At 34.7% G+C, this 25437-nt stretch overlaps 1 protein-coding gene and 1 non-coding gene across 5 annotated transcripts in view; both read left to right on the top strand.

Annotated features, from left to right (window-relative positions):
* Positions 1-25437, top strand: part of ERBB4 (erb-b2 receptor tyrosine kinase 4) — a 1144263-nt gene that overhangs the window by 995787 nt on the left and 123039 nt on the right. The gene's annotated exons all lie outside the window — the stretch shown is intronic.
* LOC132674144 (U2 spliceosomal RNA) lies at positions 19330-19519 on the top strand. The gene has a single exon (XR_009608446.2). It is a non-coding gene; the product is annotated as a U2 spliceosomal RNA (small nuclear RNA).

Below are 25437 nucleotides of genomic sequence, written 5' to 3' on the forward strand. Positions count from 1 at the left end.
CTGCAGGACTCAAACTAGTCATGTATTTTCCTCCTACTCCTTTGTCCTTTTCATCCCTGACTGCTCATTTAGACTTATACCCATCTTTTGACCCAAAATTTAGCGTAAGAGGCAAGATAATGGTAGCAATTAATATTACTACTGTTACAAAGCAGCATCCCTTATGACTATGGTAAAAAGACCACTAAAGATAGTATAATAAATGTCAAAGACATAGTTGCCACTGGCCATTTCAAATCATGATGATTATCATCACAGACCAAAATGTAATGATGCCCTTTAAGAGAATGGAGAGTTTATGTAATTTTGTGCAGACAATTTCCAAAGTTAATATACAAAAGAGATTCTTGAAGGGAGTGCTGTTCCTCATAATAGCGAGACCTTTCAGAGAGGATGAGAAAAATAAAATCTGCTTTCTCCTGAGTTGACCCTGCCATTTACCAGCAAGCTGAATGCCCACTTCCCTTTTATTCCAAGTCATAAGTATACCTTTGAATTATGTCTCAATGCTATGAGAAAGGTAGGAGTCTCAGCCTGTATTACTCAACCAGTATACTTACTGCACAAAGAGAATTAAAAGTAAACAATTGTTTATACAATAGCAACTGATAATAAGGAATTCCCACTTTGAGAAGGATTTAGAACTGAAGGGATTATTTACTAAGGGCAGATAAGAAAAAATCATGACAAATAATTCTGCAGCTGCATTTCAATAATGATAAATAATTAGTCATGTTGGAACAATAGTTATGGGAGTACACTATTGATATCTAATTCTAGTTTACATAAAATCACAGAAAAGTCAATTTTCTGAGAACTTTCCACTCTTTACTAATCATGGCATGAAAATATTTGGCCAGATTTATTGTATTTGTCAAGTTAAGTAGGTTTTATGGCCTATATAACTAAAGATTTCAGCCTGTGTTTGTTTTGTTTTGTTTTGTTTTTTTTTTAGTTCACTGTTAACTTGTCATATGTGGATGAATTAAAAATAAAATGTGAACAGTCATGAATTTCAATGAATTAGCCCTTATTTTTCTTTCTTTCTTTTTATTGTTTATTTTAAAGTATCTTAAGGTTAGAAAGTCCCTAAGAGTAATCTAGAATTACCACTCATTGAGTACTTTCATCTCCACTGGAACGACTCTGTAAATAGATTGTCTGGTTTATATTTAGATATTTCTAATGACAAGGGAGTCACCATTTTCTAAGACAGATCACATATTTCGATAATTCTGTATCTTTGTCTATGAATACCATATATGCATTGAAACACATTACTCAGCATTTGCCAAACGATTTTCCTTTCCAAAGTCTCACTTTAAAATAATGTAAGGATTATAATTCTTCATTTCTTTAAAAATAATAAGAGCCCTTTTAGGAAAAGTGCTTAAGAATAATGACGAAATAAAGTAGGCAAACATGCATTTGAAAGTAACAACTGAGCCTGAGATACAATGAGAGGAAATTTTAAAAGACATGGGGCAAAAATCTGTATGGTATTCATAATAATAAAATAGTCAATTATCTATATATCTAAAAGAAGAAATATCTAAAGAGAAGAAATTAATTATGGTACATATCTGGGGAATTTTGTGACACAATTAAAAGTAATGGAGTACACCTATATGTTACTAATATGGAAAGATCTGTAAGACCTTGGCATCATATAACACAAATAACAAAAGAAGGGAAGGTACTGAAAATTCTGTGTAATATATTCCCATTTGTGTAAAATAAATGAATAGCAACCAACATTTTATATATATGCATACATACATATACACATACACACAAATACATACATATTTATATCAATAAATACATGCATCAAAAGATTTTGAAGGATATATAACCTACAAATTATTAACAGTGTTATCTCTAAAGAGTGGCATAAATTTGGGAAAGATAGAGAAGGAGATAACTTTGTACTCCATGTACTGTTTTATTTGGGTTATTTCTCATTTTTAAACGCAAGATTGAACACTCTAAAGGAATTTGAGTAATAGAAATGCCAAGAGTGAACCTTTTGGAGCATAGATATCTTTTCTTTTCCCATTTGTATTGCAATTTTCTGATTTTGTTGTTGTGGTTCAGTTTGGTGCATAAACTCACCTTCTGTCTGTGAAAATCACCATTTGATTGTGGGAATCACCTATCTGTGAATGTCATCATTGATATAATCTGGTAATGATAGAATGTTTAATATGGCTCCCTTTTCCTCCTATGTTATCACTAACTGCTATATACAGTGCATTTTCCTTTTGGTTAAAACCATGATATAATGTCCAGCAAGTTTATTATTCTCTTGTCTTTCTTACACATAGCAACAATTTTTCATGTTACTACACTAAGATAATTAATGCACCTTAACATCAAAACCCAAGTTAACTAAAATACTCCTAGACCAAAAACTTCAAGTCTAAATATCTTAAGTTTTGTGGTCCATATATGATCTCTAGTCTCTATCATATAGTCTTCTTTTTCTTAATATCCCTTTAAAAAGCTAAAAAAACCTATTATTAGCTTGTAGGCAGTACAAAAACAGGCCACAAGTTAAATTTGACCTAAGGAATATATTTTGCCAATGCATATACTAGATAATCTCCTTTATTCAATATCCCTTTTTTCTTCTCTTTATTATAGATATTCGTAGGACAATATGGAAAGATGATAAATATTATTCAAAATACAATTTTATAAACATAAAGCAAATGTCAGTGGAATTACCACCTACTGCTGAAATGGTATCTTCTGATAAAATCTTGAAAAACAAACAAATAGAATAAAATGAAACCAAAATTCATTCCTTTTGAATTATAGAGATGGGCATTACCAACAAATTTATAACTGAAGCACACTGCATACATTTTCAAAATAAAATTTATTTTTTAATTTTTTTTAATGTTTATTTGTTTGAGAGACAGACAGAGTGTGAGAGGGGGAGGGGAAGAGAGAGAGGGAAACACAGAATCTGAAATAGGCTCCTGGCTCTGAACTGACAGCACAGAGCCCAATGTGGGGCTTGAACTCATGAATCGCGAGATCATGAACTGAGCCGAAGTCAGATGCTTAACCAACTGAGCCACCCAGGTGCCCCTCAAAATAAAATTTCTAAAGCTAACTACCCGTCTTTCTAGTTGATTCTCATATCATTTTTTTTTTAATGTTTATTTATTTTTGAGGGAGAGAGTGTGATCTGTGGAGAGGCAGAGAGAGAGGGAGACACAGAAACCGAAGCAATTTCCAGCCTCCGAGCTGTCAACACAGAGCCCGATGCAGGGCTTGAACTAAGGAGCTGTGAGATGATGACCTGAGCCAAAGTCAGACACTTATCCAACTGAGCCACCCAGGCGCCCCTTCTCATATATTTTCTAAACATAATTCAATTAGAAATCAATTCAGACAAGTGGAAGAATAGATGAGACCTCAAGACAGAGGTGCATTACAGTCTTTTCCTCCTTGAGTGGAAGAGGTATGGCCAATCCACTAGGACTTTAGGAAAATCGTTTTCATTTCCTCTTATCAACAGAAGGCCATACATACAGGCATGGAGTAAGCAAGCCTTCTTCTGTGCTCAAATGGACAGTGTAGCTTTCTTGTGTAAGAGTATATTTGTATTTCTAGTAGAGCTGAATCAAATTTAAAATATAGTTGATAAATATAAAATATTTATAAAGGATTTGTGTTTGTCTTTTCATGATACAGTTAGAAATGCAAGTATGAATGCATGCAAAAATATTGGACTTCTTCTTTTATTCATTAACCCCATTTTAATTCATGGTCAACTTTTTCGTCTGGGAGAATTTGTGACTTCTAGAGTCAGTGACCTTTTTCTATACTTATTTTGGTTCCATGTGTCTGAAATTTGATATATTACAACTTCTCAGGCTTAGTTTCTGTGAAAGTTAAACTATTATTCAAAAGCTGTTCTGGATCCATACTGCAACAACAATAGTGTGACGTCAGTAGCCATGTGCTCCAAGATGGAAGGTATTTGGTACCCATCACAGTGGAGGAGGTGGGAGAGGGCTTTAATTATACTTGTTGTACAACTATGCCAATTTGATCTACAACTTTGAATGGAAAAGAGAAACTCAGAGTTTATTGTGTGGATTAACTGGATGTAGCCAATAAACTAGTTCAAGTATTTGATACTATGCATTACAAATATGGATAGCAGTGTGGATAGAAGAAGATAAGATTAGTTGAGGAAAAGACAGGTGAGTTTCCACTGGATAAGATTGCATCTTCGATCCCATTTTTTTGGTAATTTTTATCTGATTTTGCACATTGGCATCATTCCATATCTGATGTTTTATTTACTTTTGGAAGATTTTCCTATTATTGAACTTCTTATATAATTCACTTCAGTGGGGCTTCATTTCTCTTAAGCTTAATTGTTATACAAGGAAATAATTTAAAATAAGACAACCTGAATTGACTCTACGTTAATTCAACGTAGCTTCTCCTTACACTCATCTTAGATGTGGCAATATTCAAGAAGCCAAAAATTGTGTTGTCAGTTTTGGATAGAAATCATATCTACCCTACTTATTTTAACTTCCTTTGAAACAAGAAAAGTGTTTTGTTCAAAAGAAAAATAAGTGTTTTATTTCACAGTTAACTCTTTTAGAAATAATTTTGCTCACCAGGTTTAGTTTTTTGGCCAAATGTTCAATCTCTTATATTCTTCATAAGGCCCTACAATATTAATCCTTTGTGCTTTCTATGTTCAATGTAGATAATTTCTCAATCCCTTGTTTTAAGTTTATTTAAAATTTGTTTTGATAGAGAGAGACCCCGAGCTGGGAAGGGGCAGAGACAGAGGTAGAGAGAGAGAGAGAAGCCTAAGCAGGCTCCGCACTGTCAGCACAGAGCCCGACGTGGGGTTCAATCTGACAATCTGAGATCATGACCTCAGTGGAAATCAAGAATCAGATGGTCAGCCAACTGAGCCACCCAGGTGCCCCTAAATTCCTTATTGGATTGTTGATTAATTAAGCATTCTCATTCAATTTGATAATAAAGATCATATATGACCTTTGTCTTCCATTTGATGTTCCCTATTGTGAGATATCTTTCTTGCTTTAAGAGGATGTTGAAATGTGTACAACCAGATGGCAAAGCAAGGTTGGAAACCTGGTTATTCTAATATTAAAAACTTAAATTATTACACTCTCAATAAGCCACACACTCTAAGCTATACAACTAATAAGGAAGATAATATATTATTATGAAAATAGATCTACATTTCCAAACTGGTGGGTTAAAGTTACATTAAAATAATGCAGACAAATTTATGCAATAAACAAACATTAAGTCACTATATTAAAATTGTTTCTAACTCTACATTCATGCAATGAGCATACTTTTCTGTACTCCAGTGGTTTAGAGTATACAGGCAGCTTTCTTCCACTTAGCTTAACATTATTTACCAGGATGTTTAGATAGAACTCCTAAGAGATAAATTGGGTGATTCAAACTAATTCAGCTTCACTTGGTGCAGACAGCTTAGGGAAATAAGATGCTGTGGTCTTCACCCATTTCCAAATCCCTACTGATACCATCAGGACAGGAAGTTTCAAGGGAGAAAGGTAAAACATTCCCTTCAAAGGAAAGCTGGCTGAAGACTAATCTTTAGGGAATATGGGAGTTTTCCAAGGGTAAATTAATAACAAAATGAGCAATCAAATTAACTAATATTTAGTGAACTCATGCTAAACACTCTACTTGCATTAAAAAAATGTAAAGTCTGAGAAAAGCCCTTTAAAATTAATTCTATAATTATGGTCATTTTATACCTTTCAGAGTTCATGTAATATCAGACCTCAGATAAAGAATATACTTGAAAACCCTCTGCAACCTGATATGGATAAATAAATAATCTGATAAACTAAGCCACTTTACATAGACTCACTATAACTCTTCTCTAAATTTCTTCACCTAATGGTATTTTCAAGGGAACAGAAATTCAATGACAAACTCAATAAATCAATCTTATCTCCACTGGTAAGTAATAAGTAGATAACATTTATTGAGCTCTTGTTGAATATAAGACTTTCTGTGGACTATTTTATTTAATTCTTGCATCAATACTATGAGGTAGGTAGATTTTTTATCTCCATTTTATAGGTATGGAAAACTGAGACACATAGAAATTATATAATTTCATCCCAGATCTCTCCCTAGCCCATTTTCAGATACTATGCAATAAGAGAAGACATATGAGAAACAAATACAAAGAATTACAGAAAATAAAAGTAGGTACATACATGGTGTACTCATAAGTGAGGGCAAATCATTAGACTTGTCCAACTAGACCAGGCAGAAATGAAGGGATAGGTTGGTGGCAGAATGATGAGTGTCTGAAGGAAAACTATTTAGAGAAGGTAGGATTTGAAAGCCTGCTTGAATATAAAAGGAAGCTGTCATCTCACATTTCTCTGTGATTATCAACAGAGGAGACATCAAAAATAAAATCCACCTCCTCTATTTTGTATCATTATTTACCTTGGTGGGAATGGCAATTAATTTCCTGGATTTCAAAAGTACAAACAGCTTGCAAATGTCTCTATAATGCATGTCTTGGATTTTTATGTAATTTATGTAAGCACAGTGATTTGCTTTTTTGCAATGTATACAAATTCAGTGTTTTGCCAGCCAGGAAATAACATAAATGTCAGAGAAAAATCTCTCTTCATTTAGGGATATGCCTAAAGGTGTGACTACATTTCACAAGGACCAAACACCATGGGGAAAAACTGCCACCCTCCCCTCTCCCCGAAAAAAAAGAGCTATCTAGCTATCAGCAATCATCCATAACATGTTCTTTTTCCAGTTTGTAACATTGCAGAATGTTAGATTTGGAAAGATATGACCTTGGAAAAACTCCTTATTTTCAGGTGATAAAGTGGGAACCCAAAGTAGCCAAATGACTAGCCCAATATAGTCAGGTCATTGAGGTGCAGAATTTATAGGTATCCCTTATTATTTTATTATAAAACTTATAAAATTTGGCCAAGCAATTTTTATTATTCCCATTTCACAGATAATGATACTTACTCTTATTTTTATGATTAGAAAGTGTAGATTTGGTGCTAAGACCAAAGTTTATGGGATGCAGGTACAATAAGCTTTCATTCTAATACATTCTCTTCAATAAGTTATGGAAAATATCAACAGAATTTTAAGCAGGTAAAGTGGGGACGTTCTGATTCCTTTGCTGCTCTCCTATTCATAAGGGAAAAGTTTTTTCCTGCATAGAAGCATCCTTAGAAGCATAGTGAGGAAAGTGGTGAGATCCAAAACTTGATGATAGGAAAGAGTTGGCTACATAGGAGCAAATCCAATCCCTCTGCCTGAGCCTGAGAGCTAATAGCCTAACTAGGAAAGAATCAACGATCAGACCTAATCACGTTGCTGCTACTCTAGGATTTCTTACTTTCTTTGCTTCAGAGACACTAGTTCTTGCTTCTATCACTGGATCCGTCCCTTTGAGATGCAATAATTCTTTTATATGCTCTGACTACAGTGCAGGAAAGCCTCATTTCTCCCTTATTTAGTTTCATGTCCCCTTAGTAAATTTTACTAAGTAATTAAGAGGGAAATAAAGTCAAAACAGAAATGCAAAAGGGATCCAAAGAGTAGGGCTGAAATTTATGTTACCTACAGATATGGCTATTTGGTGGTAGAAATAGTGAAATATTTTTCAAGCCACTTGGTACACAGTCACTGTTTCAAAGACCCTAAATACATACTGTCACTACTGTCCTGATCTACTGGCCAGACACCTCCTTCTGTGTATTCCCCGACCAATTAAAGGGAAATGAGTGGCACAGTAGGGGGCAGCCAGGATCACATTACAGGGCTGTGACCAGCATCCGTGTCCTTTGCCTTGCCATTCTGAATCAATTATGCTTAATATTACCTTTGCACAATATTGGACACATGGATGTCTTCACGGAATGAGTTTGCAACCCAGTCTTCTTCAAGGCAGTTCTCAATATCTAACAGCCTCAGGCACTTATGTTCAGTGTGACAAAATGAGCTCATTGACTTCCCAAATATTTTAATCTCTCTACTAATCTCTAATCTAATCTAATTCTTATGTTCTCCTACTCAACAGAAAGCATCCTCATCCACTGTGACACACAAGTCAGACATCTGGGATTGATTATAAACTTCCCCTTTATCCTGTGTTAGGGAAGCTTCAAAGTCCTATAGTTCGTCCTCTGGTAACAGTTCTGTCACCAGAACTGTTTCTTAATAGGTTTCTTAATAGTTTCTTAATAGGTTTCCTAACATTTAAGGCCCACACACTTTAATAAAAAGCCCAAAATCCCTAGTATGGGGGACTCGTACAATCGTCCTGCTTCTCTGTTCTCTTGTGATCCAGCTTCTGCCACATCCTACAATTTGCTGTTTTGAGGAATGTCAAGGTGTTTCTTGTCACCATCCATTTGGAATATTGTACTTTTTGCCTGAAACTCCCCCATACCTTTGCCCCCATGGTAGAGCAGGCCTTCTAATTTATTAAGAATCACCTGTCATGTGAAGCCTTTCCTACTCCCCATCAGCCAGTAATCATTCCCTTCTTCATTCTCTACTGAATCTTGTGCATATATCTATCAATGCACCTGTAAACACTTATTGCAGTAATCTGTTATGCCTGTCTCTTCTTACTAGACTGTAAGCTCATTGGAAGCAAAAGTGTTCTAGGCACCTTTCAGCAGGGACTAGACATATGAGATCTGTAATAAATATTTGCTGAGTGAGTGAACAAATGATTGGAGTAGTCAGTTTGGATGCTCCAAGTAGTAAAGATTTCTGTAAATCATTGATTTATCAAACTATTTTTCTGAATATACTCATAATTTTTACCATGATACGTTTATTATAGAGAAGTTGGAAAATGATGGAAAGCGTAAAACACTAATCATTCGTTAAACCATGCCTTTTGGCAGAATTAGAGGTAACTCACTCTGCTCAACTGACCATACTTTGATTTTTTCAACTGTAGTGAGTCCTGTCATCCCATCCCTTTCATGACTCTCAGATGTTGAGATACATTTCATATTTAGGTGCAACACTTAAGCAAACTCGGCTATTAGCCTCATCCCTTATTTTAGAAGTTTTGAGCCCTTGGCCTGTACTATATTGCTTACTCCTATTAGAGACTAACAAGGTCTGTGGAAGGAGCTGCTCAAGACCTATTGTTCTAGCAACTGAAAGGGCTGCCAGGGTATCTTTTTCTGTGGTTTGAAAGGAAAGTTTTGATAAAAAATGTTTTCTCATTATCTTCCCTGTCTCCAATCTAAATGTTGTTAGATTTTGCAGAGCAGAATTTTCCCCAGGCAATATTATTAGACCTGAATCATAGGGACTAGATGAACCTAAATAGTTAGGAATTCCATAGAGAGGCGGAAAGATCCCTAAACAATATGTTTAGGGTCAAAAACTTTACACATACTTCACAAAAACTTTACACATACTTCATTATATATATATATATATAGTGCTATATATAGATATATATATATATATAGTACTATATATATATATATATATATATATATATATAGTAGATAATCTTTCCTAGGGACAGTGTTATAATATTAATATTTTTTTTTCAATTTCATGAACAGGAAGTATTGCATAGTTGGTGTCCAGAGTAGTCAAGATACCTGAGAGAAATTTCTAAGAAACTTCTGTAAGACCCACAACCTGTCTTGATATAAAGCAATAATATTCTTAGATAGACATTGAATTCTATCACAAAATTTTATATATACATATATATACCTATCTATCCACACATACATGTCTGCTTTTTAATGAAATATTATAATTTTAGTTAAATTATCTTTCATAATTTTAACATTCCACACTTGGATATGGAAGAATTTACTTAGCTGTATAAACCTAAGGCACCATACTTCTATTTTTTTTTTCTTGCTATCATAAGTAATGCCGGGACAAGCATTTCTGTGCATAATTCTTTGAACAAATTTCTGGTTATTTCCTTGGGAAAGATCCTTCGAAGTGTAATTATTGGTAATTATTGGCTCAAAAGATTTTGGTATTTTAAAGATTTTGATAACATATCACAAAATTGTTTAGCAGAAGGTGTGTACCATTTCACATTCCTGCCAGCCATGTATAAGAATGCCTGTCTCTTTCCACATTCAATGAGACAGAACTTTACTTATTCATTCCCTTCACAAAACATGTAAAATCAGTCCTGATGCCTATTCTTCTCTGAGGTCTCCCTCTTCTCATTGGATATCCAGCTCTAATTTTGCTCCACTGATTTTTCCTAATTATTTGTTCCTGATTTTTCCTAATACTAAGTGTTTAGCTCGAGTTCCCCTCATCTCCACATAAATATCCCAGTGTCCTGCATTGACTAGTTGGCTTTGCAAGGCAATGGTCTATCACTAGAGACTCCTAGATAGTCATTTGTTCCCACAAGACCAGTTCCTGATTTGATGTTTCCAGTGCACTCCCATTATAGACCCACTGTTGGGGCTCACCATTCCGATAGGAATGGTTGAAAGTTTTTTTTTGTTTTTTTTTTTCCACAGAGCTTGAGAGAACAAATGCATAAAGCAACCATTCCTGCACATTCAAGTAGGCCAGTGTTTTGTGTAAGATCCTAAGAGCCAGATCTCCGACCAGAGGCAATCAGTTCTGCTCAAATCAGAATACTGTCTAATGTTTGAGTCTGACCCAGAAACAAAAGCCTGACCTCATCATGAAAACTTATTTTCCAGTCAGTGATTAATTTCTACCTCGGTGCTTGCAAGTTCCTTTATTTAAGCATATTTTCAAGAACTTGTGAGGTAACTATGGCAATGGATACCTAGAAGGAAGAAAGACCTTTGTTAATAATTTCTACATGCAGAGATGGGTCAGGTGTTTAGTTGTGCTATTATGCAAATCTCCAAACATGGCAGTGGGTGACCTGCTGGGAATGTTCTTACCCAGAACAAAATGTCCTTTTACAGAATTGTACTTTGAGGTTAACTGTTTTTGTTAAAACTTAAAGGCATAGCGTTCTTTGAAAATGAACAGAAAACGTGTTTTGCCTACTATTAAGAAAATGACAAATTTTTATTGAGTAGGAGGGAAAAAATTTGTGTGCTCAGAGGTAGTTCTGAAAGTAGGAACTTTTTTGGGAGGTGGTGGTGTTCACTTCTCAGAGGCGATAGTCATTTCTGATATACTTATAAATGTCTGAATGTTATCAAAATTTACTCTTCTATAGAAAAAAATGTTTGTTGAGGGTTTTTTTTTCCAAGAGTAAACCAAGAGAATCCTTCATCTATGAGATTAGTGCTCTGTTAAAAGGACCCAACTTTTGAAATTTGTTTCAACCAATCTCCAAGAATGATGGAGGAAGATTTAAGATGATATTAATAGTGGAAGGAAGAACTGTATGTTTATGATTTACAAATGGACAGATCACATTTAATTTATACTCAGAGTTCCTAAACTTCTATTTTAAAAAAGAAGACAAATGAGTACACTCTGGTTCCTGGCCTTGTAAAACGCAAAAGCCAGCCAACATCCCAACAATGTTTCCAGTGTTCTTCCAAAGAATACCTTTGAATTTTGCATTTCAAGTCTATAATAAGGTTGTAACATAGAATAATGCCTTTATGTAATATTTTAAAAATTAAGTCAATGCTTTATGAGGGTTCTTTATGTCTACCCAATAATTTGGGTACCCTCTGGCATTCCAGGTCTCCATGATTTATTTTCAGAAATATGAGAAGAAGTTTTTATTGTTTCATGTAAGCCTCATATTCTTCTGCCTTTCAATGACACCATTTTAAAGGATTATGGTTCCATGAGCTGGTAATCAACTAACCAGTTCCTCACAAAACAATGGTATAGGGAAAAAAGACTTTTCTGAATATTTTAGTTTCAAAGTTGCCATGGTAACAAGATACATTAGCTTTATTAACATAATCTTTTCATTTTTTTTTAGTGCTTTTGCTCTCTAGAAAGGATTCTTCTTTGATATGATCACAATTAAACAATGGATTCTGAAATTGAACTGGCATTTATAGAAGCTGGTAACAATGTAAAACAATTTTGCTTATCTGAAAAGCATACTGCTTTAAAGAAAATTTATAGATAGCTTTTCAAGGTTTGTCATTTCTTATTAGGGTCGATTTGGCTCAAGTTTTTCTTTCTCAGGGTATAACATCACAGGAATTTTCCATTAAATTATTCTCTTTCAGTAATACTCATGGTCCATTTTCATTTTTGTGTCACTTCTTACAAGAACAGTGTTGCTTTTATGTAATATTTCTATCTGTATTTATTCAAGAACATGAACATAATCATGCTATGTAACAGAATCATAATAACTAAAAACTTTGACATTGCTGTTAGATCACATCACTTATAATTAGCTTAACATTTTTTTCAAGCTCCTATACTGTGCGAAATACAATACTAGACAATGTTGAGGATATAAAAAGCGTTACATATAGCTTAATTAAAAATTAAGAAATTTTTAAATATGCCATTTAAATTATAATGTATTCTATTTTAGCATGGCCTCAACTAGAGAGTTTTAATCTAATAATACATTGATTTAATAATTAACGTGGAACTTATTAAATTAGTGGTGACTAGTCCAGTAAGCAATCTGGTCCCTCTGTTTTGTTTTGTTGTTGTTGTTGTTGTTGTTGTTGTTGTTGTTGTCGTTTTTTTGTTTTATTTGTTTTTTATATAATTTCTTAGTGCTTTAACATTAAGGTATACAATTTAAACCATGGATTTTATTTACTGTTTTACATATTTTACAATGTGTTACTTTAATATTAAAATAATTTTGGGGGCTCCTGGGTTGCTCAGTCAGTTAAGCATCTGACTTCAGCTCAGGTCATGATCTCGAAGTCGGCAAGTTCAAGCCCCATGTCTGCGAGCTCTGCGCTGACAGCTCAGAGCCTGGAGCCTGCTTCAGATTCTGTGTCCCGCTCTCTGCCCCTCCCCCCTCACACCTCTGTCTCTCTCTCTCAAAAGAAAAAAAAATTAAAATTTAAAAAATAAAATTAAAACAATTTTTGAATACTGGTTTGAGATATAACTGTACTACAGCAGTAAATAACCCTATATTAAGACAAAAGGGAAATCAACTAGATGCCATTTTTTCTTAAAGGATGAGATATTATTAGTATTTCTGATCTTGGAAATTTCTCAGGGAAAACAGCAGGCCATTGAAACAATGGACATTTATGTTTAAGGGGTTGATAATAGAAAGATCTGGAAAACAGCTGTTGAGGCAGGTTTTTTTTAATAATTCTGAAAAGTAATACTCTCTTTACATGGAAAAAAGCAGCATGAAATCATTCTAATGAAGGGAGGGATATTAGTACATTATTAGATTTCAAGTGATTCCTTTAGCAACCTGGTTTTCTTTAAAAATAAATAAATGTAGGGGCGCCTGGGTGGCTCAGTCGGTTAAGCGGCCGACTTCAGCTCAGGTCATGATCTCACAGTCCGTGAGTTCGAGCCCCGCGTCGGGCTCTGTGCTGATAGCTCAGAGACTGGACCCTGCTTCAGATTCTGTGTCTCCCTCTCTCTCTGACCCTCCCTCATTCATGCTCTGTCTCTCTCTGTCTCAAAAATAAATAAACATTAAAAAAAATTTTTTTAAATAAATAAATGTAAATATAAATATAAGTAAATATATGAGGAACAAAAAGGCTTATAGAATATTATCTTTTTCACATTGAAATAAAATAATTTTCATTTAAAAATTGAATATAAGTACAAGATCTACAGCGACAGTTTTAGAATGTATATATACACACCTTCTGTATGTATGATTACACAAAATGATTATTGTGTGAAAATAACCTTATTACTCATTATTATTTTCTCAAACATCTCCCTGTGTCATGTAGACTATATTTTGCCCCTTTGTTAAGCACAAATCATTCATTTGACACAGTTTGGCCATATAGAAGTAGTTTGTACTCCCAATTCCTAAATATTTCTGCAGATAATTTAAATATGTACATATAGATGCATTCTTTAAGAAAATGAAAGAGTCCATCTATTAGACTTAGAAAGGTAATTTTCCATCTCTTTCTTTTCCATATAAATAGAGTATTATCCACAATGGCTTATGGCTGCATGTTTCAATCAATTCACCTGCCTTATGATCCAGCCCAGTTTTGACAAATGCATGTGTGTCAATGGCTGGAAACCAAATTTTCCTGGAGAGTAAATGAGGATTTGAATGGACAGGTTCTCCCACACGTTCTTATTTTGCACAATTTCTGTCTCTTGAACACAGGGTGCTTTTTGAAGAAATATAAAGTACTCTCTGTTCTTAAGGTAAGTTTATTCAGTCTTATGGAAAAGCAAGTTGCTCATTTCCTCATTAAAGTACATTTTAAAATACATAAATGAAGTAAGCATATAGTGGCATGGCCCTTCAGGAAACTCTTATTTTTTTTTTTACCAATAAAATAATTATATTTAAAAGTTGTTTACATCATGATGATTTCAACTAATTTTAAAACATAATATATTTATTAAACTGAGTAAATATAGGTCTTCTAAGTTATTACTTTCAGCCATTATGTGATGTATCTGTAAGGAATACCTTCAGTGGTTCATTATTGTTTATATGGAAGATGTAATATGTAAGACCCAGTTGAAAGCTCATCTGTAATTCATTTTTTATCTACCCTAGTTTCAGTTACGGTGTCTCAGCTTAGTGGGAGTACAATAAATATTTGTTAAATGATTGGGTGAATAAATAATGTAAGTGCAGAACAGTGATCTATGTAATTAAAGATGGGTCTAAGGTGTGGACCCATTGCTGATCTAATTCTACCCTGAATCCGTGTCCCTCTTCTCGAAGAAGACACTGCCAGAAAAGGGCAAGATTCTGCAGCAGGACAGATGCCAGCGGCTGCTTTTTGTTGGCTTGGTGGAGCCTCAGATTATATTAAATATAGATAACACTATATAAGCAGTCTTTTATATTTCATTCGACTAGCAGTGTCTTGCTCCAAACTCAGAAATTAAAATCACAGCAGCAGCAAAGAAAAATTGTGTTGCAAAACTCACACATGTTATTTTGTATTTGAGCCCTGACTGATCCAGATACTTGCATGTAAAGTAATCTAGAAAGGCAGTTGTACTGAAAAATGATAGTTTCAGGTAAGGGAACAGTATGGAGGTATAACAAAGGGAGAGAAATAGTTAATGAATGCTCTGAGACATTGAATGTGACCCCACACTACTCAAGGTCCTGAAGGCATTGCTTTATTACAGCAGAGTAATTGATGTCTATAGAGATGGGCTTGGATTAACAACATAAAATATTGGATTATATGTTGTATATTCTATTTAATAATTAAAAGAGTAGAATACATTTTAGAAAACTTTTAGTACCATGATTAATATAAAAGCAAATGAAATGATTATTTTTATGAGAAGTATGGTTATATGCATTCTATCATGATTTGATGTAATTAAATATAATATTGTGATAAATGCATATATGTATGAAGTACGTCTGTATATACACTCAGAAAGAGAAGTAGAGAGACAATTATAAAACAATTGTTTTCTCTACTGCAAAACAAAAGTCAAATGTCTTGATTTATGCTGTTTGTGTGATAAATCTTTTTTTGAGGAAAGATTGTCTTACAAACAATCTCATTTCAAATGAGGTATATAAATGCTTCCTTCCATTCTACATTCTATTGGATGCTTATCTTTTTATTTATTTTTATAGATGGTCTCTTATAAATTAACTAGGTAATGTTCTTAATGGAATCACACATTATACACAGATAATGGCCTTCCAGTGAAATATGCATGTCAAATCTTAGCTAGAGTAATGAGAGGAAATAAACTTGAAGACAAAAGAAAAAAATGTTTATTTTTGGAATGTTAGACCATTATAGCTATGCAGTCACAACCTTTAGTTTCATTAATGACAAACCTATTATACTAAGGGAGTCAGTCTTTAAAAATGAAATAATTAGAATGACCTGGCAAACCAGTGTTCACAGTGGGAGATACATACAAACACTGTTTCCAAAATTTAGCTTTCAAAAACAGTGAAAAAAGGACTAACCCACAAAAAACTAATTTAGAAATATTAACCATAAAATCTTACAGAATATTAAAATGAAAAAGATTCTTATCTTTTATTATTCCTGGCAACTGCAACTCCAGATGTTTATTTCCATTTCTTTAAAGTGACCTAAGAGAAACATGGAGTCAATAATTCAATCATAAACTAATAATAGTTAAGAAGCAGTTTGATCATTTGACTGAAATGAAAAGTGACTTTAGGTTATATTTTTAATGAACTGCATTCATATTTTTAAAGAATCTAGACTATTAATAAAGAAAAATGTAAATAAATTTTCTTTACTGTGGTAAATAAGTCAGTTTTCAATCAAATGATTTATTTTTAAAGTTTGGGGATTTTTTTGTTTCTTTTTTGTTTTTATGGTGTGTGTGTGTGTGTGTGTGTTTAGTAAATAGGCTTTAGACTATTATTTAGAGTTCTGTTAAATTGCTCTTCTAGGTATAAAGCAGTGAGAATTTAAAAAAAAAATCTGTGCTTATTCATACACCAGTGGAAATGTTGTGTCAAATATTTGAATAAGTAAGGCGGCTTAAATTATACCCTTTTAAATGACTATAAGTGAGAAAGAAACTGTGAATAAAATTATGATTCTGTCATTAAAGAATCTATAAAAGTCCAGGGAAGACTATACCATGTGCAGATACAGTAAATGAACTCTGAGTACTTTTACTTCCTTTAGTCTCACTGTACACATTCATATGTTTCAAAGATTCATGTAGTGAAGATACCATTGTCCAACTAGAGAAAGTAGGGATTAACACCATTACATATAGGATGTATCATTATGCATTATTTTAGTCTTGCCTTGTCCTTGAGTGCCTATGATTTAGAAATACCATACTCCTTCAACATTCCTTGAGATGAGATACTGAAGTCAAAACCAACAAAACCTTTCTCAGAAAGAAATTTATGATTGTCGTGCCTCAATTTGGGAAAGCTTGTACACAGGCTCAGAACTAGAGCTTATTTTTGATGTGTTGGTGTAAGAAGAGCAGAGGAAAATACCCTGAAGCAATTGTGAGTTCCCTAATGTTCATAAGTGAGTTCCCTCCTCTAGTTACATGTTCTGGTGACCCCAGACCCCAGATACATCCTCTCTATCCATGGAATTACCAACTCATGGAGCTCTGCCTCTGAGTGTGTATGTACATCATTCAACTCCCTGAGTCACAGTTCCCTCATCTCACAGTTCCCACATCTGTTCAAAGGGGAGTTCCAGCATAAAAGGCAACTGGCCGAGGGTGTGGCACATAAAAGGGGCTTACTAAATGGGAAGAATGATGAGGATTCAGAAAGGAGTGTTCATTTGTTCATTCCTTAATTTAAGCAAACATTTATTGCATGCATGCTCAGTGCCTGGCTCTGTGCTACTGCTGGAGTTACAGAGGAGAATGTAAGAAATAAAGGCTCCTCATGGAGCCTACACATGGCATAGCTGCATTATAACCTTCATTGTTGGCCAATCCCATAGGATTTCCTCATCTGTGTCCCTAATGGAGACATCAGCAGCTATGCTGTGTCACCAGTTGTAGTCTTCCTTAGAATCTCGCCACTAACGGTGCTCTCTGGTTATATTTCTACTAGGAGTGACATCTTTGCTCATATTACACAACTTTCTAACTTCCATCTCTCAGCACTTGTAAACATCTCAGGACCAGCTTCTTTCAAGACTTCCCTATCCATAAGGTCTCTTTATCAAGTGTAATGTTAATGTGACTGAACAAAAATGATTGTTGCAGGCAAGACCGCCTTTCCAGTTTCCTGCTAAGAGACTTAGAAAGTAGGAGAATAGTCATTTGAAAAAGCATTTGAAATTTCTACTTTGGACTCAGCTTAGTACTATTTACGATGCTTGAAAAAACAATTAAGAAAGCTTAAAGTTTAAAAATAGCTTGGTGAATGTGAAATATGCACAATATATCAGCAGTGGTGTTTTTTTAGAAATAACTACAAACAAATTGTTCTGATAGTAATATTTATTATTATATTTATATATTGATATTATATAGATATATACATTAATATTAATGTACCAAATTCAAATGAACCAAGGATTATCTTAAGACACACAAGTAATTCTTTGAGTTGTAATTATATACCAAGAATGGGCCATAAATTCTATGTGATGAAAAGGCATGTTCTACCACCAGTCAGGGCACAGGTAGCTATATATCAAATAGCCAACAATAGCCAAATAACAGCTATGGAAGTTCCTGGGTTGCCAGAAGCCAACAGACCATACTGTGAGGGACCATTGAAGTCTTGGAAAGCTGTGGAGAACAATAACACATGCATAAACCTCTCACTGAGGGAATGAGTAGGGTTTCCTGTGGTGCTCTACACAGGGCACCAACAATATCTTTGTTAAGGTATGCAGATGTCTTGGTATGGTACACAGGGCAGACACCGATGGATGAACTACTGACAGAAACTTGCCCATAATATATCTTTCATCATGCATGTTTCATCCCGCTGATGAACAACTTGAATAGACTGCTTTTGAAGTTTCTTCTGCTGGCCTTTTGTGGGTCAGCAAAAATTGATGTCATGTGAAAAATTAAGCAACTTTACACTGTCCTGCCTTTCAAACCCAGATATTTGCATAGGGTAGGTTTCATGGTATACATTTTTTTTTTACTTTTTCAAATATGTGGACATTCCATGAAATAAATAATCTCTCTCACAAGAACATCATGTCTCCTTTAAATGTGCTATTTGCCATCCCTTTATTCCCATATTGTATTAATTCACTTATAGCAAATCCTATCTTTTCTTAAACTAAATTTATGTTCTTCCTTCCTTATGGCAGTGTTGTTTTAGAAAACTTTTCCGTAATGTGCTTCTTTCCTCCGGGTGTCCCTGTTGAAAGAGATGATGCCCTCTCTTCTTCTCACATATGTCATTTTCATATCAGTGTTTTTGGGGGGTTGGTAGTATAATTAGATATATAACTCAACAAATAGTGAATGAATACCATGTGTCAGGAACTGTCTGAGGCACTAGGGCTATTGTGTTCATTCTGCTTTCTTAGAAGTATTTAGAAACATAAAGGAAGGAAATATAAAAGCAAATGCAAGCAAACTATTGTACTTTACCACTATTTTATGCTTATCTTCAATTTTTTTAAGTCAGGCTTTCATCTGTCTCTTTTCGAAAACTTTTGTATTCTTTAAGAATTCTTAAGATACATCGCTTCTCGGCCTTTTGGTTAAGATCATGTGTAGTATCTGTTCTTATCAGTTTAAGAATTCTTAAGATATATATTTTTTTAATTTTTTTAAACATTTATTTATTTTTGAGACAGAGAGAGACAGAGCATGAACGGGGGAGGGGCAGAGAGAGAGGGAGACACAGAATCGGAAGCAGACTCCAGGCTCTGGGCCATCAGCCCAGAGCCTGACGCGGGGCTCGAACTCACGGACCGCAAGATCGTGACCTGAGCTAAAGTCGGACACTCAACCGACTGAGCCACCCAGGCGCCCCATTAAGATATATTTTTATTATAATATTACATGCTAATAAGTTGGTCAATATATATTTCATTATAACTTTGATTTTGCTATTTTTGAAACAACATGTACACTATGTAAACAATTCTAATTCTGGTCACATATGCAATCAATGAATATTTGTTAAGTACCTACTATGTGATAGGACTATTCTAGGTGCTAGGACATGTTAGGGTACACAACAGCCAATTAAATACTACCATTGTGGAGTTTATGTTCAAGAGGGGAGGAGCAAACCATAAACAAGTAAATAGAAATGTCCGTGTGTGTGTGTGTGTGTGTGTGTGTGTGTGTGCGTGTGTGTGTGTGTGTGTGTGTGTAATTTTAGAATGAATGGACCTAGATGGCATCACTGAGAAGAATACTTGAGGAAAGACATAAACGTTGTAAGGGACATAGGCATGGATTGTCTGGAGGATAACTGAAGCAAAGGGAATAAGTATAAACAAAGATCCTGAGGCAGGAATGTTCCTGGCAGATTTGAGGAACATCAAAGTGTACTGTGTGACAAGTGCAGAACGATAAGGAATAGAGTAACAAGAGATGAAGTCAGAAAGTAATAGGGGCCTGTTCTAGGGCTTTCTAGGTATTATTAAGGACTTTGGATTTTACTCTGCATTAGATGACTAGCCATTGCAGTGTTATATACAGAGAATTTAAATGAGATGGCTAGCATCTTAATAAGATTACTGTAGCTTGCATATTGAGATTAGACTACAGGAGAAGAGGGTAAGAGATTATTTTTTAAAGGTGTATTCAACAGGAGAATATGCGGTGTTAGAGAAAGTTAGTTTTCAGGTGTGATACCAATGGCTATGACTGGGCAACTGGAAAGAGTGTTACTATTAATAGTTGGGAAGGACTGGGCATAAACTTGTTTGGGGAAGAATATCAGGAGTCCAGATTTGGACACATAATATTTGAAAGGCTCATTAAAGTCGCAAGTAGGAATGTCAAGTAGGGAGTTCAATATAAGGGTTGGAATTAATGGGAGGAGTCCGGGCAGAGGGTACAAATTTGGGGATCATCGGTATTTAGGTGCTATTTAAAACCATGAAACAGTATAAAATTATATCTAAGGAGCAACTAAATTAAAAAGATACAAAGTCCACTTCTTAACACCAGGGAACGCCAAATTAGGATTTGGAGAGAGAAGGAGAAATAGCAAAATAAACAAAGGAGGACCTGTGTGAAAAGTGGGAAGAAAATTGGGCTGATTAAATTTTTCAAGAGGAAGGGAATGATCAACAATGTCAGTGCTATTGATGGATCAAGCAAAATGAGAATTAAGAAAGGACTGATAGATTTACCAATATGGAGATTACCAGTGGTAATGGAAGATCATAAGCTCTATCTCTAGCATGTTATCTAGGTTCCCCTTTAAGATATAAATGATCATGTGAGCGGCACCTGTGTGGCTCAGTGGGTTGAGCATCCTACTTCGGCTAAGGTCATGATCTCACACTTCACGGGTTCGAGCCCCACATTGGGCTCTGTGCTGATGGCTCAGAGCCTGGAGCCTACTTTGGATTCTGTGTCTCTCTCTGTGTCCCTCCTCCATTCACATTCTGTCTCTCTGTGAAAATAAATAAATAAAACATTAAAAAAATATAATAATATTAATAAAGGATTATTTGAATATAATTTTGTAAATCATAAGGTGCTATACAAATGTATTATTATTTTGACAGTATATTAATTAAAATCTGTTATAAGATTATTTACAGGCAAGTTCATTGATTATTTTTAGAACAGTTTAATGCATTTTAATGAAAATGATTTCAAATGTTAATGTCCATCTCCATGCGATAGTTTATTTTAGTTGGCTTCTAGAATGGACTGGTGTTTGCCTAATAGAAAGGACAATGTATTTTGTCCCTAGCTTATATTGGAGAGATTCAAATATCAGACAAAGCACTGAGTGATATTATGAGGTTACAGGAAGGTTAATGCTATTTAGGCAGATGGTGAATTGCAAATTCAACCTGTTGTCACAATAACGAATATGTGAAGAAACATTGGTGTTGCAAATAGGAGAAAAATGAAACAGTTTTCTTTCACATGTGTACACAAATTTATTATTAACGGCTCTCTCATAGTAGAACTAGTTATTCTTCACAAAAGACTGATTTTTACAATCTGACTCATCAGTCATTACAAGAAACAATATTTGAGATTATACTCAGTGTATCTTTAATAATTACTTTGATATATTTTTTTCTAGGTGGCAATGGCTTAAGCATTTAATCTAAAGAAAATTTATCTTATGTGTAATTTCCTATTTATTGTTATATATCCATCCTTTTGTCTCTAAGAACAGATTCCATAGTGTTTATTAATCCAAGTCTGATAAATATAGTTCCTATCAAGAAATTAAATCATATTCTCTTTGAATACTGCTTTTCCCTCATTTTTGCAGATATATTACATAGCTAAAACTCTCATGTGTACTTGCTGGGATATTCTTATTTATTCAAGAATGTACTCTAGTCAGGGCCTGTAGGTGGCTCAGTTGGTTAAGGCTCTGACTCTTGATTTCAGTTCAGGTCATGATCTCACAGTTCATGAGATTGAGCCTTGTGTCAGGCTCTGTGCTAACAGCATGGAGCCTGCTTGGGATTCTCTCTCCCTTTTTCTCTGCCTCTCCCACGTTCATGCATGTGTGCTCTCTCTCTCTTTTTCTCTCAAAATAAATTTAAAAAACATTAAAAAAATAACACACTCTGGTCAATATGGTTACTAAATCTTAAAGAGAGCAATGCCTATGTTTTCTCTCATGTTTTAAAAAATGCCATAAATTTTGTCCATGTTTGCTGTTATAAAATGAGATGTGTTTTCTAGAAAAAACTCCCAGAAACATGAACAGTGAATCCTAGTGTACCTAAGATGACTATCAGAGGATGAGCTGTCCTCTGAAAGCAGCCGATTAAATAATACACAGGTTTGAAGCTGTCACTTGAAAATACTGCTTGCTTACCTAAAGTAGTAAGTGATTGAAAACTCACAATAAACACCTTTGAAATGGGATTCATGAAAGCTTCTTTCAAAATTTCAGGGAATCATTAGATAGCAAGTAGGTCATTATTCTGAAGTCTTCTTTCTAATATAGAGGTTCCTCAAAACAGATTGGCAAGGAGGAAAGAGAGAAGGGCAGCTGCCTAGGGAACTGAGTTATGGACTGAGTATGCATTGTCAAAACAGGGTCAAGTCAAGAGAAACTGATGCTACTGTATTTTTTAATCTTGCAGAAAAAAATAGCAAACTTTTATTTTGTAGGCAAGTTCCCTGCTCCAGTGTTTTATAGCCTTAGAACTTCAGTCTGACTCGTTTCAGAGCTACACTAACACCTTCTGATGATTTTGTTAGCAACATTTCTAGTACTCAAAATGGGAGATCGCAGATGCAACATGAACCTTATTTTTGTTTTCCTACTTTCCTACTACTAATAGTGTATTTATATATATCTACATAGACACACACAAGCATGTGTTTGTATATAAACATACAAATATACATGTATACCTATGTGTGTGGTATATACACATTTACACACACATAAACACACACACACAAATTACCTGTCTTGTTACTCAGTACTAAAGCGATTAAATACTATGAATTCTATAGATTTTTTTCTTACATTAAATCTAAAATAAGTGTAAGCGAGGCAATTATATGAATAAATTTGAATGAAAGTTGAATTAAATGAATTGATATTTTGTAAGTTTGTGAATTTTCTTTAACAGAAATTAACTTTTCACATTCCAAGGAATGTATGTATAATACATTTCTATATCCAAAATGGCCTAAAAAGAAATGTGTGAAGTAATATAATTTTAAAAGAATACATCCTTGAAATTGAAGTAAAAACATTCCCAATTTGCTTTAGAATATATTAAAACATTTAAATTAAATGTCAAACAGAATAATTGTGGCTTTGTTCTTAGTATATTACATATTATAATGTGTAGCACTTTCTAATATCAATTTTTATACACTTCAGATTCTGCTATGCTAAACATTGGTGTTGAACAAATATTTATTGTGTCCCCATTGCATCCTGGGCATGTTTGTAGGTTCAGGGGAAATGGGGTGGCTAGGGAACAGGACAGTGGTGGAAAATATATTAACCAAGCTTTTGCACAAATAATTACCATTGGGAAAGTGTTGCACTGAAAGTGTAGATAGGGCTATGGGCTACCTAATTAGGAAACTCCACTAGTCTAGAATAACAGTGGGTTTCATTGTAGAAGTGGCATTTAATTGGTGAGAAGTAAAAGAAGTTCTTCCTCATGTGAGGACTTCCTGCAAACAACCTCTCTCTCTCCTCTGGACCTGGCACCGTAACCCCCTATGCCATTTTCTGCTGTATCTTAACTACCACCCTCAGCCCCAACATATACAACAACCAACCACTGATTATTTTTCAGAGATACTTAAAAGCTGGACCATAATGAGCAACTTCATAAAAACTACTTTTTTGTTGTTGAGAAACAAGTTAGGAGACTTTTTCTGTGCTTCAACTAAAAGGTTATGGTGGCTTGGTTGAAGTTGGGTATGCAAACAGAGAGAAGTGGATAGGTTTAGGCAATTTAAAAAGAGAGCTGAGGTGATACAATTGAGCCTTAGAAAAGGCAATGACTTGTCCAAGGTCACAAGTTAGGGAACAGTAGAGCAGGAAGTTTTATCCACTTGACTTCTTGGAGACTGAATGACTGTTAGGGGTAAATAGAAGAGACATGTGGTGCTGGGATGAGCAACTGGATGAATGATGGTGCCATTTACCAGTACAGAAACACAAGAATAGCAACAGGTTTGTGAGGGATCACAAGGAGCTCCCCATTTGATGTAGTATGAGGTGACAGTGAGACATCAAAGTAATGTCGGATATATCCATCAGGACCGGAGGGTCAAAGTTATGGGTCATTGGTATACTGATGGAAAATAAGGTTCTATGAGTAAATGAGATCATCTGGGAAGTGAATGTGGAAAAAATAGTGAAGATGGATTAGGGCAGTGGTTCTCAAACTTTGGCATGCACCAGGATCACTTGGAGGGTGTGTTAAAGCACAAATTTATGGGCCCCATCCCTACTGTTTCTGATTCAGTAGGTCCGAGACACTTGTGTGTTGAAGACCAGTTTTAAAGAGCTTGCCAACTCTGACTATACATGCCTTCCCCACACTGTATTGGAAGAAGTAAGGTTGGTAGCTTGAAATTGGACATGTTGAAGTTTTTACATTATGGAAATCATTAAATGCCATAATTTAGGCCTTTATTTTCCAAAAGCTAGTTTACAGGCACATCACAGGTCAGTGGAAGCCTGATAATTTGCACTTCTGGCATATTCCCGGAAAATACTGATGTCATCTGGAAACCACATTTTGAAAAATGGATTAGAGAAACATTTTACATAGCCTGAAATATTTCCGTTAATAATCTTAAGCTTTTGAAAAGTAGAGCTCCTCCAAAAAGTGATTATGTCTTAAGGGGCGCCTGGGTGGCCCAGTGGGTTAAGCGTCTGACTTTGGCTCAGGTCATGATCTTGCGGTTCGTGACTTCGAGCCCCGCATAGGGCTCTGTGCTGAAAGCTTTGAGCCTGGAGCCTGCTTCAGATTCTGTGTCTCCCTCTCTCTCTGCCCCTCCCCCTTTCATGCTCTATCTTTGTCTCTCAAAAATAAATGTTAAAAAAAAAAGATTATGTCTTAAGATTTAATGGTAATGGTGAAAGCCATATAAGATGTATGTTTTATACCAACTGTAAAAATACTGACTTTCCATGGTTAT

Source organism: Panthera onca, chromosome C1 (genome assembly GCF_046562875.1).
Source record: "Panthera onca isolate mPanOnc1 chromosome C1, mPanOnc1 haplotype 2, whole genome shotgun sequence".
Lineage (NCBI taxonomy): Eukaryota > Metazoa > Chordata > Mammalia > Carnivora > Felidae > Panthera > Panthera onca.